Here is a 7,940-nt window from a genome sequence, read left to right on the forward strand (position 1 = left end):
AAGCCAACGTGTTACTCACATGCATTAAGCCCCATTGAGCAGACTGTGCTGGGCAATCTAAGCCAACGTGTTACTCACATGCATTAAGCCCCAGGGCAGACTGTGCTGAGCAATCTAAGCCAACGTGTTACTCACATGCATTAAGTCCCATTGAGCAGACTGTGCTGGGCAATCTAAGCCAACGTGTTACTCACATGCATTAAGCCCCATTGAGCAGACTGTGCTGGGCAATCTAAGCCAACGTGTTACTCGCATGCATTAAGTCCCATTGAGCAGACTGTGCTGGGCAATCTAAGCCAACCTGTTACTCACATGCATTAAGCCCCAGGGCAGACTGTGCTGGGCAATCTAAGCCAACGTGTTACTCACATGCATTAAGCCCAAGGGCAGACTGTGCTGGGCAATCTAAGCCAATGTGTTACTCGCATGCATTAAGTCCCATTGAGCAGACTGTGCTGGGCAATCTAAGCCAACCTGTTACTCACATGCATTAAGCCCCAGGGCAGACTGTGCTGGGCAATCTAAGCCAACGTGTTACTCACATGCATTAAGCCCAAGGGCAGACTGTGCTGGGCAATCTAAGCCAACGTGTTACTCACATGCATTAAGTCCCATTGAGCAGACTGTGCTGGGCAATCTAAGCCAACTTGTTACTCACATGCATTTAGTCCCATTGAGCAGACTGTGCTGGGCAATCTAAGCCAATGTGTTACTCACATGCATTAAGTCCCATTGAGAAGACTGTGCTGAGAAATCTAAGCCAACTTGTTACTCACATGCATTAAGTCCCATTGAGCAGACTGTGCTGGGCAATCTAAGCCAACGTGTTACATGCATTAAGCCCCATTGAGCAGACTGTGCTGGGCAATCTAAGCCAACGTGTTACTCACATGCATTAAGCCCCATTGAGAAGACTGTGCTGGGCAATCAAAGCCAATGTGTTACTACATGCATTAAGTCCCATTGAGCAGACTGTGCAGGGCAATCTAAGCCAACGTGCTACTCACATGCATTAAGCCTCATTGAGCAGACTGTGCATGGCAATCTAAGCCAACGTGCTACTCACATGCATTAAGCCCCATTGAGCAGACTGTGCTGGGCAATCAAAGCCAATGTGTTACTCACATGCATTAAGCCCCATTGAGCAGACTGTGCTGGGCAATCTAAGCCAACGTGTTACTCACATGCATTAAGCCCCAGTGCAGACTGTGCAGGGCAATCTAAGCCAATGTGTTACTCACATGCATTAAGTCCCATTGAGCAGACTGTGCTGGGCAATCTAAGCCAACGTGTTACTCACATGCATTAAGCCCCAGTGCAGACTGTGCTGGGCAATCTAAGCCAACTTGTTACTCACATGCATTAAGCCCCAGTGCAGACTGTGCTGAGCAATCTAAGCCAACGTGTTACTCACATGCATTCAGCCCCATTGAGCAGACTGTGCTAGGCAATCTAATCAAACGTGTTACTCACATGCATTAAGTCCCATTGAGCAGACTGTTCTGGGCAATCTAAGCCAACGTGTAACTCACATGCATTAAGTCCCATTGAGCAGACTGTGCTGGGCAATCTAAGCCAACGTGTTATTCACTTGCATTAAGCCCCATTGAGCAGACTATGCTGGACAATCTAAGCCAACGTGTTATTCACATGCATTAAGCCCCATTGAGCAGACTGTGCTGGACAATCTAAGCCAACGTGTTATTCACATGCATTAAGCCCCATTGAGCAGACTGTGCTGGGCAATCTAAGCCAACGTGTTACTCGCATGCATTAAGTCCCATTGAGCAGACTGTGCAGGGCAATCTAAGCCAACGTGTTACTCACATGCATTAAGTCCCATTGAGCAGACTGTGCAGGGCAATCTAAGCCAACGTGTTTTTGCACATTGGCATTAAGCCCCATTGAGCAGACTGTGCTGGGCAATCTAATCCAATGTGTAACTCACATGCATTAAGCCCCATTGAGCAGACTGTGCTGGGCAATCTAAGCCAATGTGTTACTCACATGCATTAAGCCCAATTGAGCAGACTATTCTGAGCAATCTAAGCCAACGTGTTACTCACATGCATTAAGTCCCATTGAGCAGACTGTGCTGGGCAATCTAAGCGAACGTGTTACTCACATGCATTAAGCCCCAGTGCAGACTGTGCTGGGCAATCTAAGCCAACGTAATACATGCATTCAGCCCCAGTGCAGACTGTGCTGAGCAATCTAAGCCAACGTGTTACTCACATGCATTCAGCCCCATTGAGCAGACTGTGCTAGGCAATCTAAGCCAACGTGTTACTCACATGCATTCAGCCCCAGTGCAGACTGTTCTGGGCAATCTAAGCCAACGTGTAACTCACATGCATTAAGTCCCATTGAGCAGACTGTGCTGGGCAATCTAAGCCAACGTGTTATTCACTTGCATTAAGCCCCATTGAGCAGACTATGCTGGACAATCTAAGCCAACGTGTTATTCACATGCATTAAGCCCCATTGAGCAGACTGTGCTGGACAATCTAAGCCAACGTGTTATTCACATGCATTAAGCCCCATTGAGCAGACTGTGCTGGGCAATCTAAGCCAACGTGTTACTCGCATGCATTAAGTCCCATTGAGCAGACTGTGCAGGGCAATCTAAGCCAACGTGTTACTCACATGCATTAAGTCCCATTGAGCAGACTGTGCAGGGCAATCTAAGCCAACGTGTTTTTGCACATTGGCATTAAGCCCCATTGAGCAGACTGTGCTGGGCAATCTAATCCAATGTGTAACTCACATGCATTAAGCCCCATTGAGCAGACTGTGCTGGGCAATCTAAGCCAACGTGTTACTCACATGCATTAAGCCCAATTGAGCAGACTATTCTGAGCAATCTAAGCCAACGTGTTACTCACATGCATTAAGTCCCATTGAGCAGACTGTGCTGGGCAATCTAAGCGAACGTGTTACTCACATGCATTAAGCCCCAGTGCAGACTGTGCTGGGCAATCTAAGCCAACGTAATACATGCATTCAGCCCCAGTGCAGACTGTGCTGGGCAATCTAAGCCAACGTGTTACTCACATGCATTCAGCCCCATTGAGCAGACTGTGCTAGGCAATCTAAGCCAACGTGTTACTCACATGCATTCAGCCCCAGTGCAGACTGTTCTGGGCAATCTAAGCCAACGTGTAACTCACATGCATTAAGTCCCATTGAGCAGACTGTGCTGGGCAATCTAAGCCAACGTGTTATTCACATGCATTAAGCCCCATTGAGCAGACTATGCTGGACAATCTAAGCCAACGTGTTATTCACATGCATTAAGCCCCATTGAGCAGACTGTGCTGGACAATATAAGCAAACGTGTTACTCACATGCATTAAGCCCCATTGAGCAGACTGTGCTGGACAATCTAAGCCAACGTGTTATTCACATGCATTAAGCCCCATTGAGCAGACTGTGCTGGGCAATCTAAGCCAACGTGTTACTCGCACGCATTAAGTCCCATTGAGCAGACTGTGCAGGGCAATCTAAGCCAATGTGTTACTCACATGCATTAAGTCCCATTGAGCAGACTGTGCAGGGCAATCTAAGCCAACGTGTTTTTGCACGTTGGCATTAAGCCCCATTGAGCAGACTGTGCTGGGCAATCTAAGCCAATGTGTTACTCACATGCATTAAGCCCCATTGAGCAGACTGTGCTGGGCAATCTAAGCCAACGTGTTACTCACATGCATTAAGCCCCATTGAGCAGACTGTTCTGAGCAATCTAAGCCAACGTGTTACTCACATGCATTAAGTCCCATTGAGCAGACTGTGCTGGGCAATCTAAGCCAACGTGTTACTCACATGCATTAAGCCCCAGTGCAGACTGTGCTGGGCAATCTAAGCCAACGTGTTACTCACATGCATTAAGACCCAGTGCAGACTGTGCTGGGCAATCTAAGCCAACGTATTACTCACATGCATTAAGCCCCATTGAGCAGACTGTGCTGGGCAATCTAAGCCAATGCGTTACTCACATGCATTAAGCCCCAGTGCAGACTGTGCTGGGCAATCTAAGCCAATGTGTTACTCACATGCATTAAGTCCCATTGAGCAGACTGTGCAGGGCAATCTAAGCCAATGTGTTACTCACATGCATTAAGTCCCATTGAGCAGACTGTGCAGGGCAATCTAAGCCAACGTGTTTTTGCACGTTGGCATTAAGCCCCATTGAGCAGACTGTGCTGGGCAATCTAAGCCAATGTGTTACTCACATGCATTAAGCCCCATTGAGCAGACTGTGCTGGGCAATCTAAGCCAACGTGTTACTCACATGCATTAAGCCCCATTGAGCAGACTGTTCTGAGCAATCTAAGCCAACGTGTTACTCACATGCATTAAGTCCCATTGAGCAGACTGTGCTGGGCAATCTAAGCCAACGTGTTACTCACATGCATTAAGCCCCAGTGCAGACTGTGCTGGGCAATCTAAGCCAACGTGTTACTCACATGCATTAAGACCCAGTGCAGACTGTGCTGGGCAATCTAAGCCAACGTATTACTCACATGCATTAAGCCCCATTGAGCAGACTGTGCTGGGCAATCTAAGCCAATGCGTTACTCACATGCATTAAGCCCCAGTGCAGACTGTGCTGGGCAATCTAAGCCAATTTATTACTCACATGCATTAAGTCCCATTGAGCAGACTGTGCTGTGCAATCTAAGCCAACGTGTTACTCACATGCATTAAGTCCCATTGAGCAGTCTGTGCTGGGAAAGGCAATCTAAGCCAATGTGTTACTCACATGCATTCAGCCCCAGTGCAGACTGTGCTGAGCAATCTAAGCCAACGTGTTACTCACATGCATTCAGCCCCATTGAGCAGACTGTGCTAGGCAATCTAAGCCAACGTGTTACTCACATGCATTCAGCCCCAGTGCAGTCTGTTCTGGGCAATCTAAGTTAACGTGTAACTCACATGCATTAAGTCCCATTGAGCAGACTGTGCTGGGCAATCTAAGCCAACGTGTTATTCACATGCATTAAGCCCCATTGAGCAGACTATGCTGGACAATCTAAGCCAACGTGTTATTCACATGCATTAAGCCCCATTGAGCAGACTATGCTGGACAATATAAGCCAACGTGTTACTCACATGCATTAAGCCCCATTGAGCAGACTGTGCTGGACAATCTAAGCCAACGTGTTATTCACATGCATTAAGCCCCATTGAGCAGACTGTGCTGGGCAATCTAAGCCAACATGTTACTCACATGCATTAAGCCCCATTGAGCAGACTGCTGAGCAATCTAAGCCAACATGTTACTCACATGCATTAAGTCCCATTGAGCAGACTGTGCTGGGCAATCAAAGCCAAAGTGTTACTAACATGCATTAAGTCCCATTGAGCAGACTGTGCTGGGCAATAAAAGCCAAAGTGTTACTCACATACATTAAGTCCCATTGAGCAGACTGTGCTGAGCAATCTAAGCCAGCATGTTACTCACATGCATTAAGTCCCATTGAGCAGACTGTGCTGAGCAATCTAAGCCAACGTGTTACTCACATGCATTAAGTCCCATTGAGCAGACTGTGCTGGGCAATCAAAGCCAAAGTGTTACTAACATGCATTAAGTCCCATTGAGCAGACTGTGCTGGGCAATCAAAGCCAAAGTGTTACTCACATACATTAAGTCCCATTGAGCAGACTGTGCTGGGCAATCTAAGCCAACGTGTTATTCACATGCATTAAGCCCCATTGAGCAGACTATGCTGGACAATCTAAGCCAACGTGTTATTCACATGCATTAAGCCCCATTGAGCAGACTATGCTGGACAATATAAGCCAACGTGTTACTCACATGCATTAAGCCCCATTGAGCAGACTGTGCTGGACAATCTAACCCAACGTGTTATTCACATGCACTAAGCCCCATTGAGCAGACTGTGCTGGGCAATCTAAGCCAACATGTTACTCACATGCATTCAGCCCCAGTGCAGACTGTGCTGAGCAATCTAAGCCAACGTGTTACTCACATGCATTCAGCCCCATTGAGCAGACTGTGCTAGGCAATCTAAGCCAACGTGTTACTCACATGCATTCAGCCCCAGTGCAGTCTGTTCTGGGCAATCTAAGCCAACGTGTAACTCACATGCATTAAGTCCCATTGAGCAGACTGTGCTGGGCAATCTAAGCCAACGTGTTATTCACATGCATTAAGCCCCATTGAGCAGACTATGCTGGACAATCTAAGCCAACGTGTTATTCACATGCATTAAGCCCCATTGAGCAGACTATGCTGGACAATATAAGCCAACGTGTTACTCACATGCATTAAGCCCCATTGAGCAGACTGTGCTGGACAATCTAAGCCAACGTGTTATTCACATGCATTAAGCCCCATTGAGCAGACTGTGCTGGGCAATCTAAGCCAACATGTTACTCACATGCATTAAGCCCCATTGAGCAGACTGCTGAGCAATCTAAGCCAACATGTTACTCACATGCATTAAGTCCCATTGAGCAGACTGTGCTGGGCAATCAAAGCCAAAGTGTTACTAACATGCATTAAGTCCCATTGAGCAGACTGTGCTGGGCAATAAAAGCCAAAGTGTTACTCACATACATTAAGTCCCATTGAGCAGACTGTGCTGAGCAATCTAAGCCAGCATGTTACTCACATGCATTAAGTCCCATTGAGCAGACTGTGCTGAGCAATCTAAGCCAACGTGTTACTCACATGCATTAAGTCCCATTGAGCAGACTGTGCTGGGCAATCAAAGCCAAAGTGTTACTAACATGCATTAAGTCCCATTGAGCAGACTGTGCTGGGCAATCAAAGCCAAAGTGTTACTCACATACATTAAGTCCCATTGAGCAGACTGTGCTGGGCAATCTAAGCCAACGTGTTATTCACATGCATTAAGCCCCATTGAGCAGACTATGCTGGACAATCTAAGCCAACGTGTTATTCACATGCATTAAGCCCCATTGAGCAGACTATGCTGGACAATATAAGCCAACGTGTTACTCACATGCATTAAGCCCCATTGAGCAGACTGTGCTGGACAATCTAACCCAACGTGTTATTCACATGCAGTAAGCCCCATTGAGCAGACTGTGCTGGGCAATCTAAGCCAACATGTTACTCACATGCATTAAGCCCCATTGAGCAGACTGTGCTGAGCAATCTAAGCCAACATGTTACTCACATGCATTAAGTCCCATTGAGCAGACTGTGCTGAGCAATCTAAGCCAACATGTTACTCACATGCATTAAGTCCCATTGAGCATACTGTGCTGGGCAATCTAAGCCAACGTGTTACTCACATGCATTAAGCCCCATTGAGCAGACTGCTGAGCAATCTAAGCCAACATGTTACTCACATGCATTAAGTCCCATTGAGCAGACTGTGCTGGGCAATCAAAGCCAAAGTGTTACTCACATACATTAAGTCCCATTGAGCAGACTGTGCTGAGCAATCTAAGCCAGCGTGTTACTCACATGCATTAAGTCCCATTGAGCAGACTGTGCTGAGCAATCTAAGCCAACGTGTTACTCACATGCATTAAGTCCCATTAAGCAGACTGTGCTGGGAAATCTAAGCCAACGTGTTACTAACATGCATTAAGTCCCGTTGAGCAGACTGTGCTGGGCAATCTAAGCCAACATGTTACTCACATGCATTAAGTCCCATTGAGCAGACTGTGCTGAGCAATCTAAGCCAACGTGTTACTCACATGCCTTAAGCCCCAGTGCAGACTGTGCAGGGCAATCTAAGCCAACGTGTTACTCACATGCATTAAGCCCCAGTGCAGACTGTGCTGGGCAATCTAAGCCAACGTGTTACATGCATTAAGCCCCAGTGCAGACTGTGCAGGGCAATCTAAGCCAACGTGTTACTCACATGCATTAAGCCCCAGTGCAGACTGTGCTGAGCAATCTAAGCCAACGTGTTACTCACATGCATTAAGCCCCAGTG

The sequence above is a fragment of the Dreissena polymorpha genome, chromosome 4, assembly GCF_020536995.1.
Source record: "Dreissena polymorpha isolate Duluth1 chromosome 4, UMN_Dpol_1.0, whole genome shotgun sequence".
In the NCBI taxonomy this organism is placed as follows: domain Eukaryota; kingdom Metazoa; phylum Mollusca; class Bivalvia; order Myida; family Dreissenidae; genus Dreissena; species Dreissena polymorpha.